The following is a 15,344-nucleotide window of genomic DNA, read 5'->3' as shown; positions in this document are numbered from 1 at the left end:
AAAAGGATTTTGTTTAAACTTTTACCCTGTTGGCCTTTTTCATGAAATACCCACAAAATGAGATAGAACGAAAACAAATATAAACAAAACAAGTGGGCTTCTTTATATCAGTTAACTTATTTAAAATGTTGCCTTTATTGTTGAATGCAGTGAAATATCTTTGCATTTTTCCAACTGTGTTTTTCCTACCCCAAGGGAAAATTGCTTTGAAGAATGCAGCAAATTATTTTGTATACTACATCCAAGGCTACTGAACCAGAAGAATAAGGACATACTGCTTGTGAGTTCAGCTGGATCAATAGCTCAGCCCTGGGATTTGCTCGTCTGCTGGATACTGAATGAAAAGCACTAAGCTGCCAGTTTGTTCCATGGATATAGAAGACCTCAATGCAGCCAAGAGACATTTTTCATAAGACAGAAAGCAGCTTACCTGTAAAAATGTTTAGATATATGAGCACACAACATACAGAGACTATGAAATGTACTTGCAGATATTGTACGAAATTCTCCCTTCCTGCCTATTACTCAAGAGAAAGAACGTGTAAACACACACACACACGCACGCACACACACACACAACCATATACAGAAATATATATTTGTAGAATGCCTTTATTCCAAAGACCTCAAAGCACTCCACAACATGATCAAATCCATTCCTGCGTCTCTGTGAGTAAAAAGTAAGTGTTTGTGATTACCAACCGATATTTTTTCCTGCGGGGGCGCATCACATAGCTGGCCAACCAAGTTCAGGAGGCAGTTTTCTCTCTCTCTCACTTCTCTCAACTGCACTCTTCACCATCGTAGGTTGTCTGGTCGCATAATGTGTGTGAAATTTGATGAGATATCAAACCAGAGTTCTGATAAGGAATTGTTTTTGTCTGCTTTTCTGCCAGTCCTAGTTTTTCCTCAATAAGCATCTGTATTGTTCCTGGTATCATAGCAGCAAGATAAGCAAGCAGATCTATTAGATGGGAGGAAATCAGGGAGAAGATATTAGATCCAGGCTTTCATGCTTAGCTTGAAATCTCTGCAGTTCTGTCACTGCTGTGAACATAAAAGACTCTCTGAAGTGGTATTTAGAAACTGCCCTGAGAAAAAGGATAATACAAACAAAGCAATTAAAAAATGGAAAAATAAAAGTCATCCAGCTAAAAAATAGATCTGCACCGAGGCAATAAAAAGTTTCTGGCAATTGGCTGTATTTATTATTCATTCCCTCTTGTCCATATTTAGAGTAGAAACATGCAACCCAGAATCATGGGATAAGAGAAAGCTTTCAAAATCTCATTAGGCTCAATTGTCATCCTGCGACTCTAGGACAGCCCACTAGGCTCTGGTTGGGGCCCCATGAGGAACTGCAAGAGAAGTCATCTCTTTGTCCTTGCCTTTGGCATCTCCCCTGACTTCAGCTTCTGCTTTAAGCAGTGGTACAGTGACTAAAACTACAGAAATAATGGCAAACAAAAGTGTAAATAGTTGATAAGACAAATCCTCCCACTGTAGTAAAAAGGAAAATTCTGCTTTGATTTCATAATTTATCTGCTCATTTGGCTCAGGACTTTGAGTCTGATCATCAACCCAGGAAGTAAGGAGGAATTTTATTTTTTCCTTCCTTCCCTCCTTCCTTCCTTTTATCCTCCCTTCTCTCCCTCCCTCTTCTTTCTCCTCTTATCTTTCAAAATAATGGTTCTTTGACTTTTTTAAAGAAGTGAGTAGTGAAAATTTGCTATACCTGTGCTGAGAATGTGATCTCGGGTCACCTAAGTGTTGATCTCTCTCTTTACTCAAAGTATTCTTTCTAGAAGAAGCACAACCAAGTGGTCTAAAGTGCAGTTTAACTAATGGCTAGTATATCACAATCTTTGCAATTAGTCAAACGTAGGTCCAAATTTCTGCTTAACCTGCTAAATTGTATGTCCTTGGGTAAATTGCATAATGTCTCCAGGCCTCAAATTTCTCCACAGTAAATTACTAGTCATAATGTTTATGTTGTAAGGTTGTGCTAGGGATTGCATTAGATACTGTATATAAATGGCTAATTTCAGTGCCAAGCATCAACTAAATCCTTAATGATGGGTATGTGACTGGTAATTCTTGATGGTCACAACTTTTCCTTTTTTCTTACCACCAATAAAAACTTTCAAATAAGCAGACTGTCAAAAATTGGTTTGCTTATGGCAAGGACACATTGATATGGGTACTATGGCTATTTGCATGGATTTCTTCTCAAATCTACGATTTATGTTGACATTTGCATGCTAATTCTGAACAGCATAGTCTATTTTGTTAGGAAACAAAGAAAGATAGAAAGACAGACCAGAATTGAGATGGAAAAGGCCAAATTGAAAGACAGAATAGGAAAGAGGAAGGCCACAGTGTAATAGGTGTATTGAAGCATAAGGTGTAGAGGTTAAAAACTTCTGTATTTAGTGTTAAGGGTCTCTGTATTTAAGCTCAACTAGTTTCAAATTTTCCTCTGCCACTTACTATTATTGTGGCCATGGGTAAAGCATTTAACTTCTCTAAGTTTTTTCTTTTTTATATTAGAAATATAAATTTTAGAATATTAACTACTTCAGGGAGCACTGGACGTATTAAACAAGGATAATATATCTCAATAAAACCAAGAGCTTTTTTCATCTTCTCTATTGGAATAACAAAATTGGAAAAATACAAGCTGGAATCAAGATTGCCGGGAGAAATATCAATATCCTCAGATATGCAGATGACACCACCCTTATGACAGAAAGTGAAGAGGAACTAAAAAGCCTCTTGATGAAAGTGAAAGTGGAGAGTGAAAAAGTGGGCTTAAAGCTCAACATTCAGAAAACGAAGATCATGGCATCCGGTCTCATCACTTCATGGGAAATAGATGGGGAAACAGTGGAAACAGTGTCAGACTTTATTTTTCTGGGCTCCAAAATCACTACAGATGGTGACCGCAGCCATGAAATTAAAAGACGCTTACTCCTTGGAAGGAAAGTTATGACCAACCTAGATAGCATATTCAAAAGCAGAGACATTACTTTGCCAACAAAGGTTCGTCTAGTCAAGGCTATGGTTTTTCCTGTGGTCATGTATGGATGTGAGAGTTGGACTGTGAAGAAGGCTGAGCACTGAAGAACTGATGCTTTTGAACTGTGTTGTTGGAGAAGACTCTCGAGAGTCCCTTGGACTGCAAGGAGATCCAACCAGCCCATTCTGAAGGAGACCAGCCCTGGGATTTCTTTGGAAGGAATGATGCTAAAGCTGAAACTCCAGTACTTTGGCCACCCTCATGCGAAGAGCTGACTCATTGGAAAAGACTCTGATGCTGGGAGGGATTGGGGGCAAGAGGAGAAGGGGACGACAGAGGATGAGATGGCTGGATGGCATCACTGACTCGATGGACATGAGTCTCAGTGAACTCCGGGAGTTGGTGATGGACAGGGAGGCCTGGTGTGCTGCAATTCACGGGGTCGCAAAGAGTCGGACACAACTGAGCGACTGATCTGATCTGATCTGATTGGAATAACGTTACTAAACACCCTGTGTAATCACATCATTAACACCATCCAATATTATAGAACAGAGAGATACATAACACAAACAAATAATGGGCTAAAGAAAAAAGTTAGACACTCTTAGTGAAAACTAATAAAATCTTAATGTCTTGTGCTCTATCACTTATACAAATTCTCCCAAACAACTGAAGCGTTCAGTTCAGCACCAGATCTGAGGGCGCCTTTCCATTCCTAACCACGAGCACATTGTAGTTTTACTAATAGAATTTAAAGTCTATTCAAAACAACTAAGGTATTTGTACCAACACCCACATCAACCACCTTTGTTGGCTAATGATGGACTCCTGACTGATTCTATTGAGACCTTCAGGAACAACCAGTTCTATTAATACTACATAACACTATTTAAGTGGACAGTAAATTGTGCTGAGCTCAAATACTATTTAGACCAGTAAACATTACATAAAACAAAGCCTTCTTATCATCTTTTCAAATATCTGAGGGGAAAATGCTATAAATAATAAAATATTTTAAATGGGATTGAAAATGTTTACCTCAGCCCATGCTTAAAGAATGAACCCTAGAAATAAGAGTGTTACAAACAGACTTTATTGTTTGGCTTTATGGATAGCACAGCATTTTTTTTTTTGATATATATATGATATATATATATAAAATGTATATATATATATTGATATATATATAAAATGTAAAACTACAGAAAATGGCCACTAGCATTCTAGTGATCTCTAAGTTACCTGTTGTTTCTGGAAGGGCAAAAACTTTTCATAAAACTGCTGATGTAGGTATAGCTTTCAGGCATAGGAAAATGATTAGGAAGGATTATAAAAATCAAATTGCTTTATTCCAGTAAAATATTTCTTGGATCTTACACTAAACAAAAAAACTTCTTAAAAAATAATTTTAGGTTGATATGGGAAAAAAAATTTTCTGCTTTTCTTTTGTCTCCTTAATTAAACTTTGAATTGATAAGACATTTTTTAAACAACTAGCAAAATAACACAGGAATATTACATAAAGCCTTCCCGTATAGTTTAGTGGTAAAGAATCCACCTACAATAGCAGGAGATGCAGGTTCGATCCCTGGGTCAGAAAGATTCCCTGGAGGAATAAATGGCAACCCACTCCAGTATTCTTGCTGGGAAAATCCCATGGACAGAGGAGCCTGGTGGGCTACAGTCCATGGGGTTACAAAGAGTAGGACACAACTGAGCATTATCATCCATTACATAAAAAAGCTCTTTTTTTAATTAGTAGAAAACATTGTAATACTATAGAATTTATTTTGGAAATTTTAAAGCAAATGTCCTGGTTTGGTTTAAATTGGCATCGGATATACCTTCATTGGGTGGAGATTGGGAGTATTTGTTTAGATCAGTTGATATTTAAAATAGGGAAATCCAAAAATAAGCCATAAATATTTTATAACATAAAGAAACTAGCTTTTCCCAATTCTTTTAGGTATATTGGTAGTTCATAGGAAAGTGATTAATTGTAAGTATAAATGACTCAAGCATACATGAGGTTTCTGTAGCCATTAAAGTACAAGCCTTTTCAAAATGTCAGGATCTTGGAATTCAAACATATATCATGGCTAAAAAAGGTGACTGGAAGTTTTCAACTGGAAACTTACCCATGTGTCAGGAGAGTTTTCTATGATTTCATATCCCTGTTCTCATGCTTTATGTATTTTATAAGAAAACCTTAAGGTTTGTCTCCCACATCTCTTATATTTCTACTGCTACAGGAATCCTAGTCTGTTACTGTCACTCTATAAAGATGATATATTTCAATATAAATATTTAACGAGCCATTTTAGAGTCATCTATTGAGACCTTTCCTTCCACCAGTGATGTTCTGTCCTTCATACCGTGGGTAATCATTAGTTAAATTCATTTCACCTGTAGCCTGCCTTGACTAATCAAGGTCGTTTTAATTATTGCTATAGAAGACTTGTAGGCTTCCCTGGTGGCTCAATGGTAAAGAACCCACCTTCCAAAGTAGGAGGCATGGGTTAGATCCCTGGGTCGGGAAGATGCCCTGGAGAAGGAAATGAAAACCCACTCCAGTATTCTTGCCTGGAGAATCCCCACGGACAGAGGAGCCTGGCGGGCTCTAATCCATGGGGTTGTAAAGAGTCAGACATGACTTAGCATGAGCACAAGAGTATTGCATGTCCTCAAGTGGCACAAAACCTAAACAAGATGTTTTCCAGAATTATTTTCCAGGAACTGTAGCCAGCTATGTCTAGTTCAAGCTGAGCTGGTTAAGACTGGATAGGATCACCAACTCACCTTCCAACTGGGCATGTTTGAATGTCCTGTCTGTGACATTTAGACATCAGAGGGCTGAACACTCCACCCTCAGATCGTACTAAGGGCCTCCACGTTTGACCTAGCAGAGGCCTGTAGCCTATAACACCTGCACAGGTGATTACCACATGTTCTTTCCAATTATCCATCTGGAGGCCCCCATATGCTCCCCATATCCGCCATGCCTCAGGGGGCCCTGCCCATTTATTCATTATCCATACATACCCGAGCCTCTTGCGTGGAGGGAGGGGTTGGGTCCTTGAGTTTTCCTCCTTTCTTTGCTTGGCTGCTTTGTTGATCAGTCCTCTCTTTGCTGCCAGGCTTGGCACCTCACATTTTGGCTTGGTGAGCTTCAGATCAGTGAAGCTGGTTCTGCTTCTTGGCCCTTGTTGTTGTTCAGTCCTGTCTGACACTTTGAGATCTCATGGACGGCAGCAGGCCAGCCTTGGTCCTGGTGGGATACTAAAGAGAGGAAGAGCCTTATCCTTCAGAATATCTGGGGTTTCTGTAGTGCCCTATCACAGTGAACCCCCCACCTCCTCATTTTATCTAGATATTTCTATAAGCCCCTGAGTGGGGAGTCTAACTTTTAATCTTGATCTCATAATTTTTCTTCTCTCTCTAGAACAGAAGTAACTATTCCTTTTGCCTTCTCTTTGGATAGGACCTTATCTCTTTCTTCTCCTTTCCCTTTCTTTGGAACCACCTTTCTTTGAAACCACTCATTTCTTTGAAACCACTCTTCAGTTCAGTCACTCAATCATGTCTGACTCTTTGCGACCCCATGAATCGCAGCACGCCAAGCCTAGGGATAAATAATTCTCAAAGCTTAATATTAGTAGCAGAATGTGAACTGATTTCATGTTTTCAAAATCTTATTCCCAGAATTTTCTAATTGTCAGGTATTGGGCTAGATTCTGGGAAACCAGGATGAAGAAGCACATTTCCTGCCTTCAAAGAGCAGACAGTTTAGTGACCAGACAAGATGGGTTGAGAACAGAAGAGAAGCCCGGGGTGGGGAGGGGTGGCAGGGGAACCTTTTCAAGAGTATCATCTGAGGTAAAACCTAAAGGAGTTTTCCCTAAGTTTGCATTCTCGGTAGAGTAGAAAACAGGTTCAAGAGTTCAGAAGATTTTAAGAGAGCATAGGGTCTGTAGGAAATGAGTCTACTATGGCTGGAGCCTAAAAGGGTGAGGGAGAAATAATTGGAAATGAGTTTGTATAGTTGGACAGGATCCTTTCATTGTTAGTATATCGTGGAGTCTTTTGTCATTGGAAGCCACTGAAGCTTTTAGGGCAGCCTGTATTTTCACACTGGAAAGATCACTCTGATAGTAGAGGAAAAGAAATTGAAGTGAAGGTTGGGGTTCAGTGGAAAGAAAAGGCAGGAGGCTACTGAATAGCCAGTTATATGCTGATGGCTATCAAAGGCAGAGCACATGTTGAAATTTTGGGGAAGTGGAATTGATAGATTTAGGGGTTGATGAGATGTAGAGGTTGGTCAAAAATTAAGGAATAAGGCTGATTTCTGAGTTTCTGGCTCAGCAACTGAGTAAATGTCTTATTTTCCCCTTAAGATTTTGAATAAGAAGGGAGTTTTGGGGCAGATTTGGTGGAAGAGAAGAATGAAATTGAATGAATTTGGCCTTGGATCTGCAGAATTTGATATGCATGTGGGAGAACCCAGTGGAAATAACTAAAGTATTAAGTTAAATGGGCTTCCCAGGTGGCACAGTGGTAAAGAATCAGGAGATGCAAGAGAAGTGGGTTCAATCCCTAGGTCGGGAAGAATAGATAAAGCTGGACTCAAAAGTATTTAAAAGTTGTGTGTAATGGACTGCAAAAGCAGTTCACCCTGGGTTAAGGTAATAAAAGGAGCATTGTAGAATTAAAAATGAAAACAAAACTAATTTAAAGTCAGTCTGCACTGATACTGCAGAATAATGCCAATGAAAAAATGTTCCTCCTTGAAAACAGCTTTTGTCTCAGCTCCAGGCAATTTCTGTGGTTACTGTCTGCTTTATAAATCATGGTGCCCATGCACCAGAAAAACAATATTACCCTCAGTTTGGGTTGTGGAAATTCAAAATAGAATAAAATTTTTGAAATTGGAAATTTAATTAAGGGCGTTACTAGGACAATAAAATAGTATTAGAACACAAGTCTGGGAAGATGTATGCTAAACTGGGATATAATGGAAATATATAAAAATCATATCTATAGATAAATTTGAATTCCATATATTACAGTACTATACAAAGGTCTACACAATCTGATACCAGGTCATCTCTCTGACTTCATGGCCCCCCACTCTCTCCACCAGCATTGATCACTTCACTCACATTGGCTTTTCGGTGTTCCTCATAGCCTGTCACCTCAGGGTTTCTGCCTTTGATCTTCCCTTTGCCTGGAATGCTCTTCCCTCATATACTTGCAGCTTATTCCTCAGTTTTATTCAGGTGAGCCAAGTCTCACCTCCTTTTAGTATCTGTTAGACCAGTAATTTTACATAAATCATATAATCTCTCTGAACCTTAGTTCACTGTAATGGATCTAATTCCTACTTCACAGGATTGCCACAATGTCTGTACATGTTAGGTACACAAAACATAGCTGTTAACAAAATGAAACAGACTAGGAAAAGATGCTTTTTTCTTTTTACCTGATGATTTTGATATGTAAAGCTTAATTTTTTTTCTTTGTTTATACATTCTTCCTGTGATACTCTTCAGAACTCTTCAAATGCATGTGACAGAAACCATTGAAAAGTGATTTTAGGAAAAATACATAGGCTGGTGTGACCAGTTAACTCACGGGTGGATTGGGATTCACAAATCCTTCTCTGGGTCTCTCACTCTCCAGCTCCAGCTCTCACTCTACCCGGATCTGTTTCTTGCCAAGTGACATTCTCTCCTGTGCAGACAGACATCCTCCATCTCGCTAAGGAACTCGCTCACCACTGGTTCCAGGCTTCTTCTTTCCAACCTAACACAGTGGAAAGAGCTTCTGTCTCCCAATACCCATCATGAAATATTCTGGGATTTATCCCTCACTCCCAATCCAGCCAGTTTTCCCAGGACAACTCCTAAACCCGAAGGCATCCATTGATGTAATGAAATGAACTTGTCTTTTTTGTTTCCAGAAAGGTGCTCATTTTGTTGCTTGAATTATTTTCTGAGTCCTACAGCTCAGAGGAAGAACTTTGGTTGAGAAAGTCTGGATGCACGTGCATGCTTAGTTGCTGAGTCACATCTGACTCTGCAACCTCATGGACTGTACCCCACCACGCTCCTCTGTCTATGGGATTCTCTAGGCAAAAATACTGGAGTGGGTTGCCATTTCCTTCTCCATTAGATCTTCCCATTCCAGGGATTGAACTTGCATATCCTGTGTTTAAACTGCATTGCAGGCAAATTCTTTACTCGTTGAGCCACTGGGAAAACCTAGAAAGTCTGGATGTAAGGTTTGTAAATGCTCAGGCCCAGATTAGAGAGGTGATCAGAAATACAGGGTGGGGAAATTGTGGTTACTCCCAGAAGCTATACCAACCACCTCTGCTTAGCTGATGGCTTTAAGGGGAACACTGTCTGTGTGCTTGGAAGCACATTGCTAAGCCTGTTTCTGCGGTGAAGATCCCTGTCTCCCAGGGCCCTCCCCGAGGCTCTGGAGTGAGGCTGTTATCATTGCCACGTTCGGGGGCCCAGAGGAAGCAGGATTGTGCCCAGTGGATTCTTCTGGCTGGCTTCCCGGGTCGTCTTCTTGAGCTCTTTATTGAAGCGCCTCAAGAAGTGGGGTGGGGTGGGGGGGGGAACTTTCTGAAGTGAAAAAGTGGTAAATATTCTCCTGGTTGCTGGAGTAACATTCAAGCACCGCCTCAAGTTGTCCCTCAGTGCCTCTGTCAGAGCCATAGTCAGGCTCGTCTGTCAGTTCCAGTGTGACATTGCATATGTTTCTATACAATGCTTCTTAGATTACAATCCTTAGACAATAATCATCGTCAGCGGGATAGTCTTGGAAAACAAAGGCGAACAGGAGCATCCGGAGCGCCCCGAGTCTGAGCGGAGCCTTTGGCTCTTGGCAGCGTGCGCCTGCTGGGGTCTACGATGGCTGCCGCTGTCTCAGTTTAGTGAGTGACGGCTTGTCTCGCCTCCTGCTATGAAAAAGGCCCAAATTTCCCTTCCCCTCCTACGACTCTTTGATTTGGTCTTGTTTTTTTCCTCTGTGTGCAATTTTTTGCCCAGAAAGCTATTTCTCCTTTGACTTTTGTATTAAAGGTTACAGGACACATTCGTCCGTGAGGATTTTGTTGGTCCTTCAGTGAAGAACAATCATGGCTGTTTGGTTCCCTTCATGGATAGTCACATGCGTTTTGACAAATAAGATGCTTCAGCTCAAATTATGTTGTCTTCCTTAAGTTTTTATCTTATTCTTTAAAAATCTTAATTTTAGGGTTGTGAAAATCCTAGTAGAAACTGAGGTCCTCTCTGTCAGCTAGCAATTTCTAGTTTATTTCTAAATAAGATTTCAGTCTGTGAAGACTGAGAAAAGCAGAAAAAATGAATCCAGCACCAGACTCTCTCATATATACAGAGCCTCTTTTTATGTAAAATATCCAGCCAAGTTGGACTAATGCTTTTGTGTGGATATTAATTATTAAGATAATTTCCTTAATTTGCCTATGGAAATACAGCTACACCTAAACGGGGTTGGAAGTTGGGAATATACCTCAGTGCTCTCGGTTTTGTTTCATTGCTTTTCCAGAATATTAGTTTCTTCAGTCCTCTATTGTTCTCAGTACATTTTTATTCCAGTCTAATTCATTTTTATGCCCCAAATTACACCTCTGTGTCAATAAAGTCTAAATTGTGGATAATTTCAATTGTCTTCTCACACATCTATTCTTATCTTTCTAGTTGACTAATCGCCATTCCCATTTCACCCTTCACAATCTCAAATGCTGCATGCCTAAAATCAAGATGTTCATCTAAAATCACATTTAATTTTTTTGACCCTAAAACATCCAGCCTGCCTGCCCTCTCAGTGGTACTAACACTTTCCTTTCCAACTACTATCCCTTTCTCCTCCACCCCTCACAGCAAAATTCTCCAGAGCTATTTATACTTGTAGTTTCCTGGTCCTCTCCTCTCTTTCTATCTTGAATCAAGTCTAACCAGGCATTTGCCTCTCCCTGGCTCAGGCGGTAAAAGGTAAAAGCATCTGCTTGCAATGTGGGAGACCCAGGTTTGACCCCTTGGGTTGCGAAGATTTTTTTTTGCCCCTGGAGAAGGAAATGGAACCCACTCCAGTATTCCTGCCTGGAAAATTCCATGGATGGAGGAAACTTGTAGGCTACAGTCCCTGGGGTTGCAAAGAGTCGGACACAACTGAGCGACTTCACTTTTACTTTTCCACAGAAACAGCTCTTACCACTGATAACCTCTGTAAACTCAGTCCTCAAATCCCAACTCTCATTTTACTTGAATTGTCATCAACATTTTCTTGTTTGTTTTTCAGTGCAACGCATTCTTCTCCGTGTTCTGGTGTTTTTCTGGCTGATCCTGCTCCATCATTTTTTGCTGGTGCCTTGTCACCTGCTGTCTGCAGTGTAGAACTGTCTTATGGCTCAGTGCTTACACTTCTTTTCTATTTTTGCGCCATTTGAAAATGTTCTCTTTCAGTTTTATGGCTTCAAATACTATCCAAATGTTGGTTACTGTAGACCTGTATCTCCAGCCTGAAACCCTTCTTTGAACTCCGGACATCTCTACTTAGATGATTAATAAACATCTCAAATTTCATGTGTTCAAAACTGAGCTTCTCCGACCTTCCTCTATAATTTTATGCCTTCCACAGTCTTCTGCATCTCAAAAAACCCATTCTTCTAACTATTCAGCCCAAACACCTCAGAGTAATCATTGACTTTTTCTTTTCTCTCATAGCCCCAGCTCCAGTGCATAAATAAATCCTGTTATATTTACATTCACAATCAGGACTGCCTACATAAATTGGGAGGCTTTAGTGTAAAATTAAAAAATGTGAGACCATTTATACAACAATTATTAAGAGTGTGAAGACCACAACAGTAGAGCATTCAACCAAGAGTAGTGTCTCATGAGACTGCCTAAGATGCCACCTATAAAACCTGTTCACAATATATTTATTCTAGCTACTTCTCACCTCTTCCATTCACATTAAACCCAAGCCACCATTGATTTTTCTTGACGTATTTAAATGGGGTCCTACCAGGCCTTCCAGTTCTCCCCTTTGACCCTCTCAAAGTATTTTCAAATGAGCAGTCAGAGACCTGTGGATAAATCAGATAATGTCACTTCTTTGCTCAAAACCTTCCAGTGACAGCCATTTCACTCACAGTAAAAATCTCCATTTTTCTTTCCCCATCTCTCTTTTCCACACCTAAGTTATTGCAATAGCTTATAAGTTGTCTTATACTTCTCTCCTGATTTTTATCCCCCTGCATACCTTAACAAGGTCAATCTTTATGAAACACAGTTTTTTTACCACCTCACCTCATAAGACACTATCTTCATCTCCTATAGTTTCAAGTAGAAACTCCTCTGGCTCTTAAAACCCTCTGCAGTCTACTCCAACTCTATTTTTAAAAAACCAAAACTACAACAAAACCAAAGACAAACAAAAAAAATCCATTGTCTATTTTTTTTCCTCTAAAAAGCTCCAATCGCTTTAGTCAAGTCGGGCTCAGATATTCTTTATATTCACCCATAATACTGCTGACATCATTTCCTTTAGTAGGAAGCACAATTTTTTTTTGTTGTTGTTCTATGCCTGTCTTGATCCTCCCAGGCTTACATTATTTTCTCCTTCCTCCCTAAAGCTTTCTCTGACTATCCCAGTTCTCACTGATTGACCTTGAATTCTAACATCTGTTGAAATTAGTTTTTCTACTACTTATTTTTACAGAAAGATATGCTCCCTGGCCTTGGTAGCAGGTTTTTTCACCTGAAAGCACCTTTTGGACAGGGTCCATATCTTTTTCATTACCCACTGCAGTGCCGAGCCCAGGGAGAATGTTCAACACACATTTATCTATTGACTGTAGTTTCCCAGGTGGTGCAGTGGTAAAGAATCTGCCTGCCATTGCAGGAGACACAAGAGATGTGGGTTTGATTCTTGGGTGGGGAACATCATCTGGAATTCCTGTATTCTTGCCTGCAAAATTCCATGGCCAGAGGAGCCTGATGGGGCTGCAGTCTATGGGGTCGGAAAGAGTTGGACACAACTGACCAACTGGGCACACACGCATAGACATCTTAGTATTTAATAGTTACTGACTTATGGAACACATGTGTTAACAGGCACTACATGTTAAATCAAAGTAGACTTTTTTGGAGTGTACCAGAGACAGCACCCATGATACCCAGAATAATGAGAGTTACCATGTATTGAGCACTTGGCAAGCATTCCACTAAGGGTTTTGCATAGTCCTCACAAAGCCCTATGAGTTAGATATCATTGTTATTCTCATATTAACTGTAAGTAACTTGAAGTTCAAAGGGATTGAAGGCAGGAGGAGAAGGGGAAGACAGGATGAGATGGTTGGATGGCTTCACCGACTCAATGGACATGAGTTTGAGCAAGCTCTGGGAGTTGGTGATGGACAGGGAAGCGTGGCGTGCTGCAGTCCATGGGGTCTCAAAGATTCACACATAACTGATCGACTGAACTGAACTGAAGGAATTAAGGACGCAAAGCTAGAATACACAAAACTGTTTCAAATACAGGTAGTTGAAGAGCTGAGCTAAATAGCCTCTTGTAGGTCTGCTTACTGGAAAATTTTAAGGCCCTGGACCACAGTAATTTCAATACAGTTTCCAATATACTTTGCTAAGATGCAAATAATATTTTCTGTATCAGAGAACTATATAGACTTTGTATTTTATGTTGGATATCAGAGAAAAATAGCCAAATATACACCCATTTTCTCAGTTATGTCCACTTTGTAAATAGCTCTTGGCAACCTGGGGGCCTACACTCTGAGTGCATAGTACTATCTTTCAGTCATTCCATCACTGGGGCAAGAATTCCAAGGGTCTGCCAGTCTTACAAATTAGTCTTGGAAAGATTTGTTTTTCAATAGTTGAGTTTAAAAACATTCTAAATTATATTTGCTACAGTTTGTTTGAAGTGTTTTTTTTTTTTCCCCTAGCCTTTCTGAGTTGCAGCTTAATTTTTCACTGTCTCATTTTAATTTCTCTTTCTTTCTAGATTTCATCCTCTCATTCATTATTCTTTGTCTCCTCTCTGTTGCTGGCTTTTCTTCCTGCAGCTGGGCTCTGGTTAGAAGGGATGGACGCAGCTGCCCAACCGTTTCCACATTCTTCACTGATATGATTTCCTTGAGGTAAAACATCATTTAAGAAGTATTACTCAACAATTAAATGTGTCTGTCCTCCTCGAATTCCGTGTCTGAAAGTCTGCCAATAAGGCCCTTTGCAGTTGTTTGTATTGGTTTGGATCCCTTCCTGTTATGTACTATTTTATTTATTCTGTGGTGCTTTGCCTTTTATGTCATATTTTGTTATAGCTCTAATTTCCTCTTTCTATCTAATCACAACCACTGACTTGGTTCCTCTGTTAGCTTTCTTTTTTTCAGGGGGAGAGGGTTCATTGACCACTTTTCAGTGCTTTTTAGACTAAATGTTTCATCAGTTTGATGGGCCAGAGTTCACAGGGCATAGGAGTAATTTTAAAGGCAGGGATTCTTGCTAAGCCTTGGAAGATTCTAACTTGTCCACTATGCTCCTGGCTTGAAACAGGAATAATGTATATGATATCACTAGTTAAGGACACAAAGTTATGCCCATAAGACAGTGATTTGGGGGTAAAACCTGAGACTATCCGATTTGAATGTTATTTCTGAAAAGAAGTATCTTTTAATCTTTCAGCTGTTATCACAGACTTTTTCAAAGTAGCACTCTAGAGCTGAGTTTTCAATGGAATCATTAAGTATTTAAAAATGCAATTCTTATTAGTTCATTGAATATACCTTATTCATTATGCCTCATTTATCTTCAAATAAATAAAGATTTATCAGGGTACCTGAATCAAATGCTGCTCTTTAACATTTAGAGAGGGAGAAGCGAAAAGTGGATCCAGGGATAATGTTAATATATTTAACAACCATGAACATCAGTGATCAGGATGGAAGCCAATATTAAGAAGGGGTTGAAACATGTATAATATCATGTATGAAACGAGTCTCCAGTTCAGGTTCGATGCATGATGCTGGATGCTTGGGGCTGGTGCACTGGGATGACCCAGAGGGAGGGTATGGGGAGGGAGGAGGGAGGAGGGTTCAGGATGGGGAGCACAGGTATACCTGTGGCGGATTCATTTCGATGTTTGGCAAAACTAATACAATATTGTAAAGTTTAAAAATAAAAATAAAATAAAATAAAAAAGAAGGGGTTGGGTCTTGGAGACTCCTGACAGTCTAGTACTTAAACCTCGGTTGCTGAATTATTGG

The 15,344-nt window shown here is 39.8% G+C and overlaps 2 long non-coding RNA genes across 4 annotated transcripts in view; one reads left to right on the top strand and one right to left on the bottom strand.

The window, feature by feature from the left end:
* Positions 1 to 215: 215 nt before the first annotated feature.
* LOC129639609 (uncharacterized) lies at positions 216 to 9,453 on the bottom strand. Its single transcript, XR_008708504.1, has 3 exons — positions 6,065 to 9,453; positions 703 to 964; positions 216 to 430 (listed from the first exon to the last, which is right to left on the bottom strand). It is a non-coding gene; the product is annotated as an uncharacterized LOC129639609 (long non-coding RNA).
* Positions 6,072 to 15,344, top strand: part of LOC129639600 (uncharacterized) — a 108,312-nt gene continuing 99,039 nt past the window's right edge. For all 3 annotated transcript variants that reach the window (XR_008708489.1, XR_008708486.1, XR_008708499.1), the window contains exons 1-2: positions 6,072 to 6,184; positions 14,084 to 14,219. This is a non-coding gene — a long non-coding RNA (uncharacterized LOC129639600). The remainder of the gene's footprint in view (positions 6,185 to 14,083; positions 14,220 to 15,344) is intronic.

Source organism: Bubalus kerabau, chromosome 1 (assembly GCF_029407905.1).
Source record: "Bubalus kerabau isolate K-KA32 ecotype Philippines breed swamp buffalo chromosome 1, PCC_UOA_SB_1v2, whole genome shotgun sequence".
Classification (NCBI taxonomy): Eukaryota; Metazoa; Chordata; class Mammalia; order Artiodactyla; family Bovidae; genus Bubalus; species Bubalus kerabau.
This window is presented reverse-complemented; position numbering and strand designations above follow the sequence as displayed.